General features: G+C 46.7%; 1 long non-coding RNA gene across 1 annotated transcript; it reads right to left on the bottom strand.

Annotated features, from left to right (window-relative positions):
• Nucleotides 1–245: 245 nt before the first annotated feature.
• LOC134935154 (uncharacterized) lies at nucleotides 246–10,523 on the bottom strand. Its single transcript, XR_010179943.1, has 4 exons — nucleotides 10,334–10,523; nucleotides 3,607–3,646; nucleotides 2,173–2,291; nucleotides 246–1,944 (listed from the first exon to the last, which is right to left on the bottom strand). It is a non-coding gene; the product is annotated as an uncharacterized LOC134935154 (long non-coding RNA).
• Between the last annotated feature and the right edge of the window lie 13,101 nt (nucleotides 10,524–23,624).

The raw sequence follows: 23,624 nt of genomic DNA, 5'->3' as shown, positions 1-23,624 counted from the left end.
ATAAAGACAGCAATTGGCTGTAACAGAGAGCCTTCCGCGGCAATAATGGGTCTGCCGGGAGGGTGAACTAATGTCTTATGAATTTTGGGCAGAGTGTATAGGATGGGACACCTGGGTGAATTGATGGTCAAATATTTTAATGTGTCTTCACTTATGTAGCCCTGCTCAAAACCTAACTTCAGAAATTGATCGATTTTAGATTTAATTTTAGGAACCGGATTGGTGGTTAATTTCTGATAGGTCATGTCATCTGCTAATTGTCGGTTGATCTCCATGTCATAGTCAGTCCAATCTTGGACGACTATTGCTCCTCCCTTATCCGCCGGGCGGATGACTATATGGGGAGAATCCTTTAAAGTTTTTAATGCTTTCCTCTCGGCTATGGACAGGTTATCAAACATCCTTTTGGGGGGTGAGCTCTCAGAGTCTCTTTGGACTAACCGTAAATAAGTTTTGATGCTGGGATTGGAGGATGGAGGATCGAATGTCGATTTGGGTCTGAATTGAGGTATCTCTTTGTTAGTGGATTTGTTAGCAAAGAACTCCCGCAGACGGAGGGAGCGGCCAAATTTATACTGATCTATAGTTTGTTGGAATGAATTAATTCTGCATGTGGGGACGAAAGATAAACCTCGGGCAAGAAGTTTAGTTTCCGCTGGACTCAGTTCTACGCTAGATAGATTAAAGACATTGTCACCTACTGTCTCCTCCTCCCTCTTCTCTTGGTACCCCCCTCTCCTCGGGTGCGGTCTGTGCCGCTTCTGAGAACCCTGGAACGGGTAGAGGAGGCCTCTCCTCCTCGATCTAAAAAACGAGTGGAGTCGTTGTTCCCTTCGTAATAATCGGTGTCTGAGGTAGAGGCGGAGGAAACAAATTCATGGGCAAAAGGTTGGGCCCTTCGCCTAGTGTATTGTCTATTCTGACGTTCACTAGTATTGTTTCCAAGTAACCAGCGGTATACAGTATGCGTTTGGTAGTCGTTAGTTACAGTGGACAATTTTTTTCGTTTAAAAGAAATTAGATCACGTTTATAAGTGTCCACCTGTGTCTGTAGACGTTCGATCCAATTTTGGGTTTTGTCATTCTGCAGCACGGTGGTGTGAGATTTGATGGTAATATCCACTTCAGTAGATAATTTCTTTAACTCAATGCCAACTTCCTCCACTACCAGGGTCATGAGGTCAAGCGAACATTTGTTCAATACTCCACACCACCGGCTGCAGAAGACAGGGTTGTTTCTACCCAATGTTGGAACGTTAGAAATACGGAAACCCCGGGGGATTTGTTTTCTCCTGAGGTATTCCGACAAAAATTGACCATGTAAAGTCAAATCAACCTCTTTTTGTCTGTGTTTAAGCACTTTGTAAAACAAATCCACAGGGGTTTCGGCTGGTAAGGCCTCAAACTCTAATTTATCGAATAGTAATTTTTCAGTGTCCTCATCCGTAAATGAAACTATACCAGTTTCAGCTTTGGCCAGTAGGCCATCATCCAACAAATATACCCCGCTCTGAGTCATAACACTCTTTAGACTGGAAAACTCAAACAGGTATAGCAATTAGATTAATAACATACTAAACATGACAAACAAAACATGTAAGGTTCCCGGAAATAAAGGTGGTGATCGGTGAGGAAGTCCAATCCGGTATGTTGGATGGGTGTCAGGAAGTAGGAACTGCATATAGTAGTTCGAACAAATGTAGTCTTGGAAGATCCTGCACTCTCATCAAAAGTAATAACGACGGCGGGTGCTCCTAATGACCAGAGAGGCCACCAATATACCACAACAACCACCTAGGTGGAAGGTGCACTCACGCCCAGAAATTAGTCTCTGAAGTCACTTGTAAATTCAGTATATTTTTATTCGGGTTCACTGTTGATGCCGTATTTCATCGACGTTTCGGTCCTTATGCGGACCTTTATCAAGATTGGCACTTAAATCACCTATACAATCAGAAACAGTTACAATTAATATGTATAAGAACCCAGATTTATTCAACACCAACACCACCAGTGCCTCCCAGGCCCTGAAGACTGTCACAAAAACCAGAAAACGTATTAAAAAGCTGTTTTTTTATATATGTAAAAAAGAGATACTTGGAAATAATCCACGTGTGATGAAAGAGACACCTCCACCATTAGGACTATCTGTTTAGATAGGCAAATGATTACCTGGACGGCAAGCCAGATCACTCAGATGTGTGGAATGGCCTTCAAAGTTGGCAACATGCCTGATCACATAATGAAGTTAAAAAGCCTATAACGTAGGGGAAGCTGCAAGGCGTAGTCACCTATTAGATAGATCTGTAACTAGGTATGATCTTTTCCAAAATGACGTTGTTAGTGTATTTTCTTATGGTGTAGTTACTCTGTTATTTATCTAATAGGTGACTACGCCTTGCAGCTTCCCCTACGTTATAGGCTTTTTAACTTCATTATGTGATCAGGCATGTTGCCAACTTTGAAGGCCATTCCACACATCTGAGTGATCTGGCTTGCCGTCCAGGTAATCATTTGCCTATCTAAACAGATAGTCCTAATGGTGGAGGTGTCTCTTTCATCACACGTGGATTATTTCCAAGTATCTCTTTTTTACATATATAAAAAAACAGCTTTTTAATACGTTTTCTGGTTTTTGTGACAGTCTTCAGGGCCTGGGAGGCACTGGTGGTGTTGGTGTTGAATAAATCTGGGTTCTTATACATATTAATTGTAACTGTTTCTGATTGTATAGGTGATTTAAGTGCCAATCTTGATAAAGGTCCGCATAAGGACCGAAACGTCGATGAAATACGGCATCAACAGTGAACCCGAATAAAAATATACTGAATTTACAAGTGACTTCAGAGACTAATTTCTGGGCGTGAGTGCACCTTCCACCTAGGTGGTTGTTGTGGTATATTGGTGGCCTCTCTGGTCATTAGGAGCACCCGCCGTCGTTATTACTTTTGATGAGAGTGCAGGATCTTCCAAGACTATATATATATATATATATATATATATATATATATATATATATATAATGTTTATTTACATACATACACACACACATAGGGGATGGGGTTACTGACGCCGCGATCCCGAAAGCTGGATAGGTCACCTGTTGGCCGACCAACAGGGACTATTCCCACTCGTGGGTGTCCACGGCACCCATAGAGTGGGAATAGAACCTGTGCATAAACTGAAGTGATAGATGTGGGCAGGTCCTTCCTCTCCACCTCAACAAGGACAAAACCATCAAATCATAAAGGGATAAATTGGAGGGTGCACCAGTGGGTAAGTAAATGATAGACTTTACTTAGTTAAAATATATGCTCACATACTGTATATCTATGTCTAAAACAGCAAGTGTGGTACCGTCTCACAACTTAAGGACAGACATACAATACCTACGGACAGCAACGGAAATGCCCCCCACTTTTTACAGAGTTCCGGTAATTCAAAAAAGCTGCTTGACTCAGTTACAGCACTGTGAGTGACATGTGACATCACTGTATCCTGTGAGGGTGACGAAGTCCTTGACGAAACATGTTGGGCGTGGAACCATATAATTTCACTTGCAGTTTTAAAGGTCTAGCTAAACTACAGGAAAAATTGGGCACACACCTTTATCTCATGTCACCATGGCTCCAACGGGTGAACAAGCCTAGGAATAAATGCAAGCAAAAACAATGTAATATGAGCATATTATAAATACAGATATATTTATATACACGCATATACATTACATACACACACACACATATATTAGGCAGTAGGTGTGGCTTGGGACTCGTCAGCATCATTATGTCAGTATAAATAAGATAGAGTATATAATGTATATAGTATATATATATATATATATATATATATATATATACACACTTAGTATATCATGTGTGTATATATATATATTTATTATATACATATATACGCATTCATACACTATGTATATGGACACACCAGTTATATTGTGCCAGATAAATGTTTTACTTATATAGCCATAATGTGCTATGTAGAACTTTACAAAGAATTATGGTTCGTGCACATCACTCCCTGCCCAAGTGGGGAGATATATATATATATGATGTGTGTAATATAGCTGAATAGCAGGCACTCCTATAAATTTCAGCTACCACAGTGCCAGAAAAGTAATTACATACAGTCCAAACATCGGCAGTCAGTGGCCCATAGTTCATTCAGCAACAACAAACTCCAATAATCCAACAGACAGTTTACCAACGCTTCAGGCTTTATCCGCCGGTCTTCAGGCAGTACATGCCTGCTGCTGAATCACTGAATGAACAATGGACCACTGAATGCCGATGTTTGGACTGTGTGTGTATGTGTATATATATATATATATATATATATATATATATAATAAGAATTTACTTACCGATAATTCTATTTCTCGGAGTCCGTAGTGGATGCTGGGGTTCCTGAAAGGACCATGGGGGATAGCGGCTCCGCAGGAGACAGGGCACAAAAGTAAAGCTTTTACAGGTCAGGTGGTGTGTACTGGCTCCTCCCCCCATGACCCTCCTCCAGACTCCAGTTAGGTACTGTGCCCGGACGAGCGTACACAATAAGGGAGGATTTTGAATCCCGGGTAAGACTCATACCAGCCACACCAATCACACCGTACAACTTGTGATCTAAACCCAGTTAACAGTATGATAACAGAGGAGCCTCTGAAAGATGGCTTCCTAAACAATAACCCGAATTAGTTAACAATAACTATGTACAAGTATTGCAGATAATCCGCACTTGGGATGGGCGCCCAGCATCCACTACGGACTCCGAGAAATAGAATTATCGGTAAGTAAATTCTTATTTTCTCTATCGTCCTAAGTGGATGCTGGGGTTCCTGAAAGGACCATGGGGATTATACCAAAGCTCCCAAACGGGCGGGAGAGTGCGGATGACTCTGCAGCACCGAATGAGAGAACTCCAGGTCCTCCTTTGCCAGGGTATCAAATTTGTAAAAATTTACAAACGTGTTCTCCCCTGACCACGTAGCTGCTCGGCAGAGTTGCAATGCCGAGACCCCTCGGGCAGCCGCCCAAGATGAGCCCACCTTCCTTGCGGAATGGGCCTTAACAGATTTAGGCTGTGGCAGGCCTGCCACAGAATGTACAAGTCGAATTTTGTTACAAATCCAACGAGCAATCGACTGCTTAGAAGCAGGTGCACCCAACTTGTTGGGTGCATACAGTATAAACAGCGAGTCAGATTTTCTGACTTCAGCCGTCCTTTAAATGTATATTTTTAAGGCTCTGACAACGTCCAACAACTTGGAGTCCTTCAAGTCGTCTGTAGCCGCAGGCACTACAATAGGCTGGTTCAGGTGAAACGCTGATACCACCTTAGGGAGAGAATGCGGACGCGTCCGCAGCTCCGCCCTATGTCGAATGGAAAATTAAATAAGGGCTTTTATAAAACAAAGCCGCCAGTTCAGATACTCTCCCGGGCGAAGCCAGGGCCAGTAACATAGTCACTTTCCATGTGAGATATTTCAAATCCACATTCTTTAGTGGTTCAAACCAATTGGATTTGAGGAAATCTAAAAACTACATTTAGATCCCACGGTGCCACCTTAGGCACCACAGGAGGCTGTATATGCAGTACTCCTTTGATAAAAATCTGGACCTCAGGGACTGAGGCCAATTCTTTTTGGAAGAATATTGATAGGGCCGAAATTTGAACCTTAATAGATCCCAATTTGAGACCCATAGACAATCCTGATTGCAGGAAATGTAGGAAAACGACCCAGTTGAAATTCCTCCATCGGAGCACTCCGCTGCTCGCACCACGCAACATATTTTCGCCAAATACGGCGATAATGCTTCGCGGTGACTTCCTTCCTTGCCTTTATCAAGGTAGGAATGACTTCTTCTGGAATGCCTTTTCCTTTTAGGATCTGGCATTCAACGCCATGCCGTCAAACGCAGCCGCGGTAAGTCTTGAAAAAGACAAGGACCCTGCTGAAGCAGGTCCCTTCTCAGAAGTAGAGGCCACGGATCGTCCGTGACCATCTCTTGAAGTTCCGGGTACCAAGTCCTTCTTGGCCAATCCGGAGCCACTAGTCTTACTCCTCTTTGCCGTATAATCCTCAATACCTTTGGTATGAGAGGCAGAGGAGGAAACACATATACGGACTGGTACACCCAAAGTGTTACCAACGCGTCCACAGCTATTGCCTGCGGATCTCTTGACCTGGCGCAATAACTGTCCAGTGTCTTGTTGAGGCAAGACGCCATCATGTCCACCATTGGTTTTACCCAACGGTTTAATAGCATGTGGAAAACTTCTGGATGAAGTACCCACTCTCCCGGGTGAAGGTCGTGTCTGCTGAGGAAGTCTGCTTCCCAGTTGTCCACGCCCGGGATGAATACTGCTGACAGTGCTATCACGTGATTCTCCGCCCAGCGAAGGATCCTGGCAGCTTCTGCCATTCTGTTTCTTGTGCCGCCCTGTCTGTTTACATGGGCGACTGCCGTGATGTTGTCCGACTGGATCAACACCGGTCTTCCTTGAAGCAGAGGTTCCGCCTGGCTTAGAGCATTGTAGATTGCTCTTAGTTCCAGAATGCTTATGTGAAGAGACTTTTTCAGGCTCGACCACACTCCCTGGAAATTTTTTCCCTGTGTGACTGCTCCCCAGCCTCTCAGGCTGGCATCCGTGGTCACCAGGATCCAATCCTGCATGCCGAATCTGCGGCCCTCCAATAGATGAGCCTCCTGCAACCACCACAGAAGGGATACCCTTGTCCTCGGCGACAGGGTTATCCGCAGGTGCATCTGAAGATGCGACCCTGACCATTTGTCCAACAGATCCCTTTGCATGGAATCTGCCGAAAGGGATTGCTTCGTAAGAAGCTACCATTTTTTCCCAGGACTCTTGTGCATTGATGTACAGACACCTTTCCTGGTTTTAGGAGGTTCCTGACCAGGTCAGATAACTCCTTGGCTTTTTCTTCGGGAAGAAAAACCTTTTTCTGAACTGTGTCCAGAATCATCCCCAGGAACAGCAGACGAGTTGTCGGCATTAATTGGGATTTTGGAATATTCAGAATCCATCCGTGCTGCTTTAGCACCTCTTGAGATAGTGCTAAACCCATCTCTAGCTGTTCTCTGGACCTTGTCCTTATTAGGAGATCGTCCAAGTATGGGATAATTTATATACGCCTTTTCTTCGAAGAAGAAATATTATCTCGGCCATTACCTTTGTAAAGACCCGAGGTGCCGTGGACAAACCAAACGGCAGCGTCTGAAACTGATAGTGACAGTTTTGTACAACGAACCTGAGGTACCCCTGGTGTGAGGGGTAATTGGGACGTGGAGATACGCATCCTTGATGTCCAAGGATACCATAAAGTCCCCTTCTTCCAGGTTCGCTATCACTGCTCTGAGTGACTCCATCTTGAACTTGAACCTCTTTATGTACAGGTTCAAGGACTTCAGATTTAGAATAGGCCTTACCGAGCCATCCGGCTTCGGTACCACCAAAAGAGTGGAATAATACCCCTTCCCTTGTTGTAGAAGAGGTACCTTGACTATCACCTGCTGAGAATACAGCTTGTGAATGGCTTCCAAAACCGTCTCCCTTTCTGAGGGGGACGTTGGTAAAGCCGACTTCAGGAAACGGCGAGGTGGCTCTGTCTCTAATTTCAACCTGTACCCCTGAGATATTATCTGCAGGATCCAGGGATTTACCTGCGAGTGAGCCCACTGCGCGCTGTAATTTTTTGAGACGACCGCCTACCGCCCCCAAGTCCGCTTGCGAAGCCCCAGCGTCATGCTGAGGCTTTTGTAGAAGCCGGGGAGGGCTTCTGTTCCTGGGAAGGAGCTGCATGTTGCTGTCTCTTCCCTCGTCCTCTGCCTCGTGGCAGATATGAATAGCCCTTTGCTCTCTTATTTTTAAAGGAACGAAAAGGCTGCGGTTGAAAAGTCGGTGCCTTTTTCTGTTGGGGAGTGACTTGAGGTAGAAAGGTGGATTTCCCGGCCGTAGCCGTGGCCACCAAATCCGATAGACCGACCCCAAATAACTCCTCTACACATCGCCTGTCCACTGTCGTGTCCATAAAGCTCTTCTGGCCGAAATGGACATAGCACTTACCCGTGATGCCAGTGTGCAGATATCTCTCTGTGCATCACGCATATAAAGAAATGCATCCTTTATTTGTTCTAACGACAGTAAAATATTGTCCCCGTCCAGGGTATCAATATTTTCGATCAGGGACTCTGACCAAACTACCCCAGCACTGCACATCCAGGCAGTCGCAATAGCTGGTCGTAGTATAACACCTGCATGTGTGTATATACCTTTTTGGATATTTTCCATCCTCCTATCTGATGGATCTTTAAGTGCGGCCGTCTCAGGAGAGGGTAACGCCACTTGTTTTGATAAGCGTGTTAGCGCTTTGTCCACCCTAGGAGGTGTTTCCCAGAGCTCCCTAACCTCTGGCGGGAAAGGGTATAAAGCCAATAACTTCTTTGAAATTAGCAGTTTTTTATCGGGGCACCCCACGCTTCATCACACACGTCATTTAATTCTTCTGATTCGGTAAAAACTACTGGTAGTTTTTTCACACCCCACATAATACCCTGTTTAGTGGTACCTGTAGTATCAGCTAAATGTAACATCTCCTTTATTGCCAAAATCATATAACGTGTGGCCCTACTGGAAAATACGGTTGATTCGTCACCATCACCACCGGAATCAGTGCCTGTGTCTGGGTCTGTGTCGACCGACTGAGGCAAGGGGCGTTTTACAGCCCCTGACGGTGTTTGAGGCGCCTGGACAGGCACTAATTGAGTGTCCGGCCGCCTCATGTCGGCAAACGACTGCTTAAGCGAGTTGACGCTATCCCGTAATTCCACAAATAAAGGCATCCATTCTGGTGTCGACCCCCTAGGAGGTGACATCCTCATATTTGGCAATTGCTCCGCCTCCACACCAAGAAACGTCCTCATACATGTCGACACACACGTACCGACACACAGCAGACACACAGGGAATGCTCTATACGAAGACAGGACCCACTAGCCCTTTGGGGAGACAGAGGGAGAGTCTGCCAGCACACACCAAAAAGCGCTATATATGACAGGGATAGCCTTATGATTAAGTGCTCCCTTATAGCTGCTTTTATATTGATATATTGCCATTTATTTTGCCCCCCCTCTCTGTTATACCCTGTTTCTGTAGTGCAGTGCAGGGGAGAGACCTGGGAGCCTTCCTGACCAGCGGAGCTGTGACAGAAAATGGCGCCGTGTGCTGAGGAGATAGGCCCCGCCCCTTTTCCGGCGGGCTCGTCTCCCGCTATTTAGTACATTTAGGCAGGGGTAAATATCTCCATATAGCCTCTGGGGCTATATGTGAGGTATTTTTTAGCCAAATAGGTTTTCATTTGCCTCCCAGGGCGCTCCCCTCCCAGCGCCCTGCACCCTCAGTGACTGCCGTGTGAAGTGTGCTGAGAGGAAAATGGCGCACAGCTGCAGTGCTGTGCGCTACCTTAAGAAGACTGCAGGAGTCTTCAGCCGCCGATTCTGGACCTCTTCTTGCTTCAGCATCTGTGAGGGGGCCGGCGGCGTGGCTCCGGTGACCATCCAGGCTGTACCTGTGATCGTCCCTCTGGAGCTTCATGTCCAGTAGCCAAGAAGCCAATCCATCCTGCACGCAGGTGAGTTCACTTCTTCTCCCCTCTGTCCCTCGTTGCAGTGATCCTGTTGCCAGCAGGAATCACTGTAAAATAAAAAAAAAACCTAAGCTAAACTCTCTAAGCAGCTCTTTATGAGAGCCACCTAGAATTGCACCCTTCTCGGCCGGGCACAAAAATCTAACTGGAGTCTGGAGGAGGGTCATGGGGGGAGGAGCCAGTACACACCACCTGACCTGTAAAAGCTTTACTTTTGTGCCCTGTCTCCTGCGGAGCCGCTATCCCCCATGGTCCTTTCAGGAACCCCAGCATCCACTTAGGACGATAGAGAAATATATATATATATATATATATAATAGCAGCGTGCGGGCAGCACTTCTCCTTCTCCCATACAATATTATAAAGCCTTATAATAACGCCAATATCTAAATATATATACTGCATATATACTGATTGCTCCCAGCTTGTGATTTATTTATTGGATATCTAGACCTGGAGCACCATCCACTACATATTATTTCTGTATACTACTCAGGAGTGGCACCCAGGCAAGCTGATTAGTTGGGGTGAGTGCAGGACATTTCTTCTGCATAATAAATATAAATATATATATATCCTTATGGTAATGCCAGTGCCTAAATTACATTTACTTATTGTATAAGCAGCGTAACAGCCAGCAGGGGTACACCTCACCCCAGAGGATCAGTCTCCTTGCCAAGATCAGGCAGCCTTCTCAGAGCAGCTTTCGTAGCTGCTGTCACAATGCTGTTGCAGAGTTGCTTCCTGCTCGGTAGGGCTAGAGCGCCGCCTCTGCAACGTCACACGTCCTGACATCACTGTATGCGGCGCAGGGGTTCAAGGGCTAGCTAAAGTGAATCTTCCATTGTGCCATGCCGGAGCCGAGGTAGGGAGAGAAGGGGGGTCGCGACCCGGGGGCGGGGCCTCAGACAGACTTTGGCAGGCTCCTGTAGCAGGAAAAAATGTTTTCCTGTCTACAGCAGCAGCACAGCGCAATTGCTTTGGGCCTATTTTGATGGGGGGCCTGGAGCTGCAGCTCCATCCGCCCCATTGTTAATCCGGCCCTGCCTACAACAACAACCTACCAATCCACAGAATATTCAGTGTATTTGCAATTGCCTTAAATAAGGTGTATTTGTTCCTAAAAATACTGTTTGTGTGTAAAGCCACACATTCTTTTTGTTTAAACAATGATTTTGTATTTAGAACACTTGAATATTTTATCATTGTTACCTCAAGGATGCATGCCAGTGGTTCCGAAACTCGCTGAAGTTAGCCTAACAGACCAGGATTTAAGGAAATGCATCATTAAGTATAGGTGAATTAACAAGCCGGAATATCCTTAAAACCTGGACTGTAAGGTTGACTCGAGGACCCAGTTTGGGTAACCCTGACATATAGCTTATTTTTGGCCTGCTTTGTATTTGTTTTGTTTTTTTGCATGTTATAATTGTGTACCTTATAATACTTGCCATTTTTTATTTCTTTTCTAACAAGCACTGTATACACATCCTGAGAAAACTTAGAACGTTTTCAACAATATACAAAACTAAAAACTTTTATAAGCCAAAATAAAGAAAAAAACAGTTTTCATCGAAAAAGTTGTCTGTCTTGCACCATTGAGGAAAGGTTGTCTGCAGTGGTGGGCCAGCTTCGCTCAGCGTTGATGTTGTCATGCTTCCACTCCTAGCCTGCTTAACTAAATTTCATTACATATATTCAACTTGTTTACATGTCCATCTTTAAAGGGTTTTTTGTAAAAAAAAAAATATGTATCTGTGTTACTGCTAGTCGTGCGCTAGGACAACTTTTTCCATTGCAGAGTTTTCCACATATAGCAGGGATTGCGGATTACCCTACCTTCCCACAGCTGCCGACCAGCAGTATGACACGTACCCTCACAGGGAGTGCAGTCCGTCCAAAACTTTGTTTACTGCACAAACCACTCTGTAAGAAAGTGGTCATTTTTGTATTTCACAAATGTTAAGAAGAATGCAGCAGTCTGCTACTACATTGGGATTTATTTTTAAGTCCACATCATTGCATTTCATTAAACAGTGCTAGCATCCTTTTAACCAGCCAAACGTATTCTCAATGACCATCCAGGCAGAACTTAGGCTGTGTGTGTAGATCTTATCCGGGGACAACACTAGATGTTGGGTGTAGCCCTTCATCAACAAGTGCTGTAAAAGGGTATGCTGTATCCCCGATGAGGTCAACCAGGATCTCCATCTCATCTACAGTCACAGATTTCTGTCAAAAAATATAATTTCTCTATCGTCCTTGTGGATGCTGGGGTTCCTGAAAGGACCATGGGGAATAGCGGCTCCGCAGGAGACAGGGCACAAAAAGTAAAGCTTTCCGATCAGGTGGTGTGCACTGGCTCCTCCCCCTATGACCCTCCTCCAGACTCCAGTTAGATTTTTGTGCCCGGCCGAGAAGAGTGCAATCTAGGTGGCTCTCCTAAAGAGCTGCTTAGAGAAAGTTTAGCTTAGGTTTTTTATTTTACAGTGAGTCCTGCTGGCAACAGGATCACTGCAACGAGGGACTTAGGGGAGAAGGAGTGAACTCACCTGCGTGCAGGATGGATTGGCTTCTTGGCTACTGGACATCAGCTCCAGAGGGACGATCACAGGTACAGCCTGGATGGTCACCGGAGCCGCGCCGCCGGCCCCCTTGCAGATGCTGAAGTAAGAAGAGGTCCAGAATCGGCGGCTGAAGACTCCTGCAGTCTTCTAAAGGTAGCGCACAGCACTGCAGCTGTGCGCCATTTTCCTCTCAGCACACTTCACACGGCAGTCACTGAGGGTGCAGGGCGCTGGGAGGGGGGCGCCCTGGGAGGCAAATGAAAACCTTTTTTGGCGAAAAATACCTCACATATAGCCCCCAGAGGCTATATGGAGATATTTAACCCCTGCCAAGATTCACTAAATAGCGGGAGACGAGCCCGCCGAAAAAGGGGCGGGGCCTATCTCCTCAGCACACAGCGCCATTTTCTCTCACAGAAAGCCTGGAGAGAAGGCTCCCAGGCTCTCCCCTGCACTGCACTACAGAAACAGGGTTAAAACAGAGAGGGGGGGCACTGATTTTGGCGATATTGAGATATATATAAAGATGCTATAAGGGAAAACACTTATATAAGGTTGTCCCTATATAATTATAGCGTTTTGATGTGTGCTGGCAAACTCTCCCTCTGTCTCCCCAAAGGGCTAGTGTGGGTCCTGTCCTCTGTCAGAGCATTCCCGGTGTGTGTGCTGTGTGTCGGTACGTGTGTGTCGACATGTATGAGGACGATGTTGGTGAGGAGGCGGAGAAATTGCCTGTAATGGTGATGTCACTCTCTAGGGAGTCGACACCGGAATGGATGGCTTATTTAGGGAATTACGTGAGAATGTCAACACGCTGCAAGGTCGGTTGACGACGTGAGACGGCCGACAAACTATTAGTACCGGTCCAGGCGTCTCAGAAACACCGTCAGGGGCGTTAAAAACGCCCATTTACCTCAGTCGGTCGACACAGACACAGACACGGACACTGAATCCAGTGTCGACGGTGAATAAACAAACGTATTTCTCATTAGGGCCACACGTTAAGGGCAATGAAGGAGGTGTTGCATATTTCTGATACTACAAGTACCACAAAAAAGGGTATTATGTGGGAGTGAAAAAACTACCTGTAGTTTTTCCTGAATCAGATAAAATAAAATGAAGTGTGTGATGATGCGTGGGGTTACCCCGATAGCAAATAGTGGCGTTATACCCTTTCCCGCCAGAAATTAGGGCGCGTTGGGAAACACCCCTTAGGGTGATAAGGCGCTCACACGCTTATCAAGTGGCGTTACCGTCTCCAGATACGGCCGCCCTCAAGGAGCCAGCTGATAGGAAGCTGGAAAGATATCCTAAAAAGTATATACACACATACGGTGGTTATACTGCGACCAGCGATCGCCATCAGCCTGGAGATGCAGTGCTGGGTTGGCTTGGTCGGATTCCCTGACTGAAAATATTTTATTCATATAGAGCATTTAATAGGATGCATTCTATATATATGTACGTGAGATGCACAGAGGGATATTTGCTCTCTGGCATCAAGATAAGTACGTTGTCCATATCACCCAGAAGATGTCATGGACACGACGGTGGTCAGGTGATACAGATCCCATACGGCACATGGAAGTATTGCCGTATAAAGGGAAGGAGTTAGTTGGGGTCGGTCCATCGGACCTGGGGACCACGGCAACAGCTGGGAAATCCAACCTTTTTACCCCAAGTTACATCTCAGCTGAAAAAGACACCGTCTTTTCAGCCTCAATCCTTCCTTTCCCATGAGGGCATGCAGGCAAAAGGCCAGTCATATCTGCCCAGACATAGAGGTAAGGGAAGTAGACTGCAGCAGGCAGCCCCTTCCCAGGAAAAGAAGCCCTCCACCGCGTCTGCCAAGTCCTCAGCATGACGCTGGGGCCGTGCAAGCGGACTCAAGGTGGGGGGGTAGTCTCAAGAGTCTCAGCGCGCAGTGGGATCACTCGCAGGTTGACCCCTAGATAGTACAAGTATTATCCCAGGGGTACAGATTGGAGAGTCGAGACATCTTCTCCTCGCAGGTTTCTGAAGTCTGCTTTACCAACGGCTCCCTCCGACAGGGAGGCAGCATTGGAAACAATTCACAAGCTGTATATCCAGCAGGTGAGAATCAAAGTACCCCTCCTACAACAAGGAAAAGGGTATTATTTTTCCACACTATATTGTGGTACTGAAGCCAGACGGCTTGGTGAGACATAGTCTAAACTGAAATCTTTGAACACTTACATAAAAGGTTCAAATCGAGATGGAGTCACTCAGAGCAGTGATAGCGAACCGGAAAGAAGGGGACTATATGGTGTCCCTGGACATCAAGGATTACCTCCATGTCCAAATTTGCCCTTCTCAACAAGGGTACCTCTGGTTCGTGGTACAGAACTGTCAATATCAGTTTCAGACGATGCCGTTTGAATTATCCACGGCACCCCGGGCCTTTTACCAAGGTAATGGCCGAAAAGATGTTTCTTCAAAGAAAAAAAAAGGCATCTAAATTATCCCTTACTTGGACGATATCCTGAAAAGGGCAAGTTCCAGAGAACAGTTGGAGGTCGGAAGAGCACTATCTAAAGTAGTTCTACGACAGCACGACTGGATTCTAAATATTCCAAGAATCGCAGCTGTTTTCCGACGATACGTCTGCTGTTCCTAGGAATGATTCTGGGCATAGTCCAGAAAAAGGTGTTCCTCCGGGAGGAAAAAGCCAAGGAGTTATTCGACCTAGTCAGAAACCTCCTAAAACCAGGCCAAGTATCAGTGCATCAATGCACAGGAGTCCTGGGAAAAATGGTGGCTTCTTACGAAGCGATTCCATTCGGCAGATCTCAGGGGATTTGCTGGACGAATGGTCCGGATCGCATTTTCAGATGCATCAGCGGATAATCCTGTCTCCAAGGACAAGGGTGTCTCTTCTGTGGGGGCTGCAGAGTGCTCATCTTTTAGAGGGCAGCACACTCAGCATTCAGGACTGTGTTCTGGGGACCACGGATACCAGCCTGAGAGGCTGGGGAGTAGTCACACAGGGAAAAAATTTCCAAGGAAGTGTGGTCAAGTCTGGAGACTTCTCTCCACATGAATATACTGGAGCTAAGGGCAATTTACAATGCTCTGAGCCTAGGAAGACTCCTGCTTCAAAGTCAACCGGTGCTGATCCAGTAGGACATCATCATGGCGGTCGCCCACGTTATCAGACTGGGCGACACAAGAAGCAGGAGGGCAATGACAGCAAGGATTCTTCGCTGGGCGGAAAATCATGTGATAACACTGTCAGCAGTGTTCATTCCGGGAGTGGGCAACTGGGAAGATTTCCTCAGCATAAATGAATTCCACCCGGAAAAGTGGAAACTTAATCTGGAAGTTTCCACATGATTGTAAACCGTTGGGAAAGACCAAAGGTGGTTATGATGGCGTCCCACCTGAAGCGCCAGGTCAAGAGACACTCAGGCAATAGCTGGGACGCTCTGGTAACACCGTCGGTGTACCAGTCGGTGTATGTGTTCCATCCTCTGCTTTTCATACCCAATGTATTGAAAATGATTGGAAGGAGAGGAGTAAGAACTATACTCGTGGCTCCGGTTTGGCCAAGAAGGACTTGGTTCCTGGAACTTCAAGAGATACTAAGAAGGGTCTTGATTCGGCAAGAACCGTGTCTGTTCCGGGACTTACCGCAGCTGCGTTGACGCCAAGGCGGGTGAACGCCGGATCCTAAGGGAAAGAGGCATTCCGGAAGAGGTCATCCCTACCCTGGTCAGAGCCAGGAAGGAGGTGACCGCACAACATTATCACCACTTAGGTGAAAATATGTGCCAGGGTGTGAGTCCAGGAAGGCTCCACGGAAGAATTTCAACTAGGTTAATTTCTACATTTCCTGCAAACAGGAGTGTCTATGGGTCTCAAATTGGGTCCATTACGGTTCAAATTTCGGCCTGTTGATTTTCTTCCAGAAAGAAATTGGCTTCAGTTCCTGAAGTCCAGAAGTTGTTAAGGGAGTACTGCATATACAGCCCCTTTGATGTCTCCAGTGGCACTGGGCGATCTCAACGTAGTTTTGGGATTCCTAAAAAATCACATTGGTTTAAACAACTCAAATCTGTGGATTTGATATATCTCACATGGAAAATGACCATGCTGTTGGTCCTGGCCTCGGCCAGGCGAGTGTCAGAATTGGCGGCTTTATCTCACAAAGCCATATCTGATTGTCCATTCGGACAGAGCAAAGCTGCGGACTCGTCCCCAGTTTCTCCTTAAGGTGGTGTCAGCGTTTCACCTGAACCAGCTTATTGTGGTACCTGCGGCTACTAGGGACTTGGAGGACTCCAAGTTGCTGGATGTTATCAGGGCCCTGAAAATATAGTTTCCAGGTTGGCTGGAGTCAGGAAATCTGACTTGCTGTTTATCCTGTATGCACCCAACAATGCTGGGTGCTTCTGCTTCTAAGCAGTCGATTGCTCGTGGGATTGGTAGCACAATTCAACTTGCACATTCTGTGGCAGGCCTGCCACAGTCTAAATCTGTTAAGGCCCATTCCACAAGGAAGGTGGGCTCATCTTGGGCGGCTGCCCGAGGGGTCTCGGCATTACAACTTTGCCGAGCAGCTACGTGGTCGGGGGAGAACACGTTTGTAAAATTCTACAAATTTGATACCCTGGCAAAAGAGGACCTGGAGTTCTCTCATTCGGTGCTGCAGAGTCATCCGCACTCTCCCGCCCGTTTGGGAGCTTTGGTATAATCCCCATGGTCCTTTCAGGAACCCCAGCATCCACAAGGACGATAGAGAAAATAAGAATTTACTTACCGATAATTCTATTTCTCGGAGTCCGTAGTGGATGCTGGGCGCCCATCCCAAGTGCGGATTATCTGCAATACTTGTACATAGTTATTGCTAACTAAATCGGGTTATTGTTGTTGTGAGCCATCTTTTCAGAGGCTCCGCTGTTATCATACTGTTAACTGGGTTCAGATCACAGGTTGTACAGTGTGATTGGTGTGGCTGGTATGAGTCTTACCCGGGATTCATAATTCCTCCCTTATTGTGTACGCTCGTCCGGGCACAGTACCTAACTGGAGTCTGGAGGAGGGTCATAGGGGGAGGAGCCAGTGCACACCACCTGATCGGAAAGCTTTACTTTTTGTGCCCTGTCTCCTGCGGAGCCGCTATTCCCCATGGTCCTTTCAGGAACCCCAGCATCCACTACGGACTCCGAGAAATAGAATTATCGGTAAGTAAATTCTTATTATTACCACTATAATGCAGAGGGGGATGTGGTTACATTGCCTGCAGTCAGGATACCGGCAGTCAGGATACTGACAACGGAATCCCGACCACTGACAATGCCGACACATGGAATTCCGGCTAACAGGGGCTATTCCCACTCGTGGGTGTCCAGGACACCCATAGAGTGGGAATAGAACTTGTGGTGAGCGCAGCTAGCCACTGGGCCCACGGCATGGCGAGCGCAGCCAAGGGGCTTCATTGCACTTACCCCCCTGCCGGCGTTCTGGCAGCCGGGATCCCGTCATCGGTATGCTGAAGGCCAGGATTCTGGCCACCGGCATACTATACCCAATGCTGCAGAGGTGGCATAAGTGTATTCACTTGGTGCTTGTATACGTGACTGAAATGTTATGGTATATTTCTGCAGAATATATATATGTGTGTTTGCAAATAATAGCAATAATTGGGTCTGTAGTGCACACTTAATATTCTGCAGTGCTTTACATATATTTTCCACATATATTTTCCAAAGCTCAAATCAGGCGCCGGTTGGCTAACGAACCGGCGACTGATTTGAGATACACGCCGCCTCTGGAGACCGGACTGATCACTAAGGGGCAGGACAGGCACGCACTGCGCTCTACTCCCCTCACACACATCTGCTGCAAGCAAGGTGGTAGGGCTGGCGGTACTGTGTACCAGTCGCACTTTCTTACCAGTATGCTGTACTGGCCCATACCGCCATACTTGCAGCACTGCGCTCTTGGCATAGTGGTATGGGAGATGCTGAGCTAATCTTTTTCTGTGTTTGCATTTCTAATTGATGTAGAGATCATCTAAAAAAGTAGTTCTTAAACTACATGGTATCGTTTGGCTTTATAATGGAGACTTCACATATGCGCAATGATGGTTTTCAAAAGTGACACCTGATGGATGAACACCAGTATTACACCAGACGGAGACTTAATTCATTACACTGTGACTGAATACACCATGCTGCTACAAGGCGCAGGCAAACTTAATGCAACTACTTTTTCGCACTACATGTCACACAGTGGACAGATGAGCATGGCTACATCTGTATATATTTGTTGTTTTTTTTCCTGAACTTGCAGCTCGGTTCAAACTGGAGTCACAAGACTTATAGATGCACATGAACAAAGAGACCTAGGGTAAAGTGTACCAAACAGTACAAACAATAGAACTATATATACATTATTAATTTTAAACTTTCAGCACAGTTCAAACTGTGTGGAGTCACATGGCTTATAGATGCATGTGAAAAGAGCACACTAACATAAAGTGCACCAAACAGTAAATTTACAGCTGAGTGCTGCGCAGCATACACAGTCACTATACAGCGCACCTCCACTTGTTAGTCTAGACACAGCACAGCCAATACAGCAGAATACAACACAGTATACATCAGTGTGCAGCATGCCCCATATACACAGTCACTTATACAGCTCAGCCACTTGTAAAGCTGGCCATACATCAGGACGATATCTTTCCAACCAGCCAACTAGTTGGCTGGTTGGAAAGATAATGTGGCAGTGTGTGGGAGCAAACGATTATCAGCCGTTTGCTCCCACACGCTGAAAAACGGACAGAAACGGTCTGTCCAACTAGTTGGGAAAATCAAACCTGTTTGATTTTCCCAACCAATCGTTCAGGTGTAGGGGAAACTTTCCCCCCAACTGAACGATAAGTAGGCGGACATGAACCCCCCCCCCCCCCAATCACCTGTGACAGCGGGCTGTGCAGTTCGGGGCCTGAAAAGGGGGCAGAGCTACGGCGGCACGAGGGGGCGGAGCTACACGGAATAGAGGGGCGGAGCTACACGGGACCAGACATCTTTGAAGTGATGGCCAGCCAGACTTGGTAAGTGGAGGGTGAGAGAAGTGAGTGTGTGTGTGTGTGTGTGTGTGTGTGTGTGTGTGTGTGTGTGTGTGTGGTGGGGGTGTGTGTGTGTATGGTAGAGGTGTGTGTGTGTGTGTGTGTGTGTGTGTGTGTGTGTGTGTGTGTGTGTGTGTTTGTATATATGTATGAATTGTGTGTGTGTGAGGTATGTCTGTGTGTGCGCGCTTTATGGACGCCACTGCTGGGAGGGCCATTACATGCAAGGACGCTACTACTATAGGGGGGGCATTATGTATAAGGACGCTACTATTGCTGGGGGGGCCATTACGTATAACGATACTACTGCTGGGGGGGCATTATGTATAAGGACGCTACTATTACTGGGGGGGCATTACCTATAACAATGCTACTACTACTGGGGGGCATTATGTATAAGAACGCTACTACTACATGGGGACATTACATATAACGATGCTACTACTACTGGGGGGGCATTATGTATAAGGACGGTACTACTACTGGGGGCACATTATGTATAAGGATGCTACTACTACTGGGGGGGAATTATGTATAAGGACACTACTACTACTGTGGGGGCATTATGTATAAGGATGGTACTACTACTGGGGGCACATTACGTATAAGGATGCTACTACTACAGGGGTGGCATTACGTATAAGGACGCTGGATCAGATAAGTATAATTATCTTTTATTTTCAGGTACCCGTGGATTCTACTTGGAGAAGAGGACCGACTGCTTCGTGTCAACATAGGTAAGTATGTGTGTGTCGACATGTGTGAAATAAAGTTTTACTGTCACGGTGTGTGTCTCCTGTTTTTATTTGGGTATTTTTTTTCCATTAGAACTACAGGTACCAGCGGGCCCGTTTTTCTCCCGCATGCTGGTACTTGTGGTTCTCCAAGTACCAGCTTGCGGGGGAGGCTTGCTGGGACTTGTAGTACTACTGGAAAAAACAATATTCTTTCAATTTTCTCAAGGCTATCAGCCCCCCATCCGCAGCCTTTGGATGGGGGGGACAGCCTCGGGCTTCACCCCTGGCCCTTGGGTGGCCTGGGGGGGGGGACCCCTTGATTGAAGGGGTCCCCACTCCCCCAGCGTACCCCGGCCAGGGGTGACTAGTTGGATATTTAATGCCATGGCCGCAGGGCACTGTATAAAAGTGACCCCCGGCTGTGGCATTATCTGTCCAGCTAGTGGAGCCTGATGCTGGTGTAAAAAATATGGGGGACCCCTACTCTTTTTGTCCCCCGTATTTTTTGCACCAGCACCAGGCGCAGAGCCCGGTGCTGGTTTTAAAAATTCGGGGGATCCCCTGTCCCTTTTTCCCCCGGATTTTTAGAACCAGGACTGGCTCGAAGAGCCCGAGGCTGGTTATGCTTTGGAGGGGGGACCCCACGCAATTTTTTTTCGGGTTTTTCCCATTCCATTTAAAAAAAAATATATATATATATATATAATAATAATCTTTTTAAAAATATATAGTGCCGAATATCTACATTATATATATACTGGACTGCAGGACTACTGACGTTCCTGACTGAGGAGGAAGTTGACGTTGAGGGGGTTGGTGGTGTGGCTTGCAGGAGCTTGGGTACAAGAGGAAAAAGGGATTTAGGTGTCAGTGGACTGCTTACTTTCTTACCCAAAGTTTCACAACTTGACACTGACTTCTGATGAATGCGCTGCAAGTGACGTATAAGGGAGGATGTTCCTAGGTGGTTAACGTCCTTACCCCTACTTATTACAGATTGACAGAGGCAACACACGGCTTGACACCTGTTGTCCGGATTTGTGGAGAAATAATTCCACACAGAAGGTTTTTTGGTATTTTGCCCAGGCATCACAATGGGCTTCTTCATCCCACGGACAACAGGTGTCTTCCCCGGTGTCTCATTTAAACAAACCACATCACCATCAGAATTCTCATTGTCAACTTCCTCCGCAGCGCCAGCAACACCCATATCCTCATCCTGGTATACTTTAACAGTGACATCTTCAATTTGAATATCAGAAAATGGACTGTGGGTGCTCCTTCCAGCACTTGCAGTGGGCGTGGAAATGGTGGAAGGAGCCACCTCTTCCCGTCCAGTGTTGGGAAGGTCAGGCATCGCAACCGCCGACACACTTGGACTTTCCTTGGGGATTTGTGATACCATCTTAGAACACACAGTTCTTTTCTGTGCTTTTTCCAGCTTAACTCTTATCATTTTTCTATGGGAGGATAAGGGCTTCCATCGCCATGTGAAGCTGAACCACTAGTCATGAACATAGGCCAGGGCCTTAGCCGTTCCTTGCCACTCTGTGTCGTAAATGGCATATTGGCAAGTTTACGTTTCTCCTCAGACCATTTAAATTTCTTTTTTTGGGTCTTTTTACTGAACTTTGGCTTTTTGGATTTTACATGCCCTCTACTGTCACATTGGGCATCGGCCTTGGCAGACGACGTTGATGGGATTTAATTGTCTATGTCATGACTAGTGGCTGCAGCTTCAGCACTAGGAGGAAGTGGTTCTTGATCTCTCCCTATTTTATCCTCCAAATTTTTTTTCTCCATTATTTTTCTGGAGTTATATAACAAACAATATGCGGTACAGGAGAGCGTACCTCTACACCAAGCAGGGCAAACCCCGTGAAAATTATTTGGATTAAATATTAATAACCCCTTTATTTGGAGTAAATAATAAACAGCACAGGACAGCACCACTGAACTTATATGCAGGGATGGTGCTTGGGTGTTTGGCGCCTCCCTGCAAACTGTAAATCTGCACCCTCTCTCCTATATTTAAGAGAGAGACAGCGCACCACCGAAGGCACATGCAACAAAAAGGGTTGTGGTTTCACAAAGGAGGGGTGTTCGCACACAATTGTACCCCTAATTTACGTTACGCCACACAGTAGCACATTCTAGTTCACATTACACCGCATACAGTGCTCTTGATTCATATTACACTACTTTACAACACACAGCAGAGCCTCTTCTTCAGGTCCTGGAGAGGATGTGGAACTCATTTCCCTCGCCACCTACTCCCTTCCCATTAGTCGTGCCAGGGCCGATAGTAGGATGTTCGGCGCCCTCTGCAAAACTACAGTGCCCTAACCCCCATACTGTCTAAAGGAACAGTTGTACGCTGAAGGCACATGCTGCAAAAAAACAGGTGTGGTATCACAAGAAAGGGGCATGGCCACACAATATCAGTGCCGCTTATACACATACCCACGGTGGCAGTGCCATTTATACACATAATAATGCCAAGGGTAGCAGTGCCGCTTCTACACATAATAAAGCCCATGATAGCAGTGCCGCATATACACATGCCCACGATATCAGTGGTGCTTATACTCATAATAATGCCCATGATGGCAGTGCTGCTTATATACATGCCCACGGTGTCAATGCCGCTTATACACATAATAATGCCCACGGTAGCAGTGCCACTTATACACATGCCCACAGCATCAGTGCCTCTTGTACACATGCCCACAGTATCAGTGCCGCTTGTACACATGCCCACGGTATCAGTGCAGCTTGTATACATGCCCACGGTATCAGTTCCGCTTGTACACATGCCCACGGTATCAGTGCCACTTGTACACATGACCACGGTATCAGTGCAGCTTGTATACATGCCCACGGCATCAGTGTTGCTTGTACACATGCCCACGGTATCAGTGCCACTTGTACACATGCCCACGGTATCAGTGCCGCTTGTACACATGCCCACGGTATCAGTGCCGCTTGTACACATGCCCACGGTGTCAGTGCCACTTGTACACATGCCCACAGTATCAGTGCCACTTGTACACATGCCCACGGTATCAGTGCTGCTTATTCAAATGTCCACGGTATTAGTGCCACTTAATCACTTGCCCATGGTCACAGTGGCGCTTATACACATAACAAATGGCAACCTCCACTTGTCTCGTGTGTCACTGGTGTTTCCTATCAGCATCCGCGCAGGTCCTGTCTCCTAGGTGTGTTGCTAGCTCCTCTTCACATGGTCTCATTCACGCCGCAGCCTAGCGCCATCAGAGGTGGACTAGGGAAGGCGGGATAAGGGAGTCTGTCAAAGTCTAGTGCCGCCTACCCCCTGATCTATTAGTATGGGAGCTGCAGCTCACATTTAGGAGGTAGTGACTGCCAATCATTGTAGAAAACAAGGTTTTCAAAGAGTTAAACTCACTGTTGTGCGTGTCAGGCTGCCCTGGACACAGACAGCTCCTGTGCTTCAGCATGTAGAGGGGGAGGGTCCAGAAACCCGAGTGCACTGCAGGGAGAAAGGTTCACCAGAACGGGAC

This window comes from Pseudophryne corroboree, chromosome 6, assembly GCF_028390025.1.
Source record: "Pseudophryne corroboree isolate aPseCor3 chromosome 6, aPseCor3.hap2, whole genome shotgun sequence".
Lineage (NCBI taxonomy): Eukaryota > Metazoa > Chordata > Amphibia > Anura > Myobatrachidae > Pseudophryne > Pseudophryne corroboree.
The sequence above is the reverse complement of the archived record's forward strand: the minus strand, read 5'-3'. Positions and strand labels throughout refer to the sequence as shown.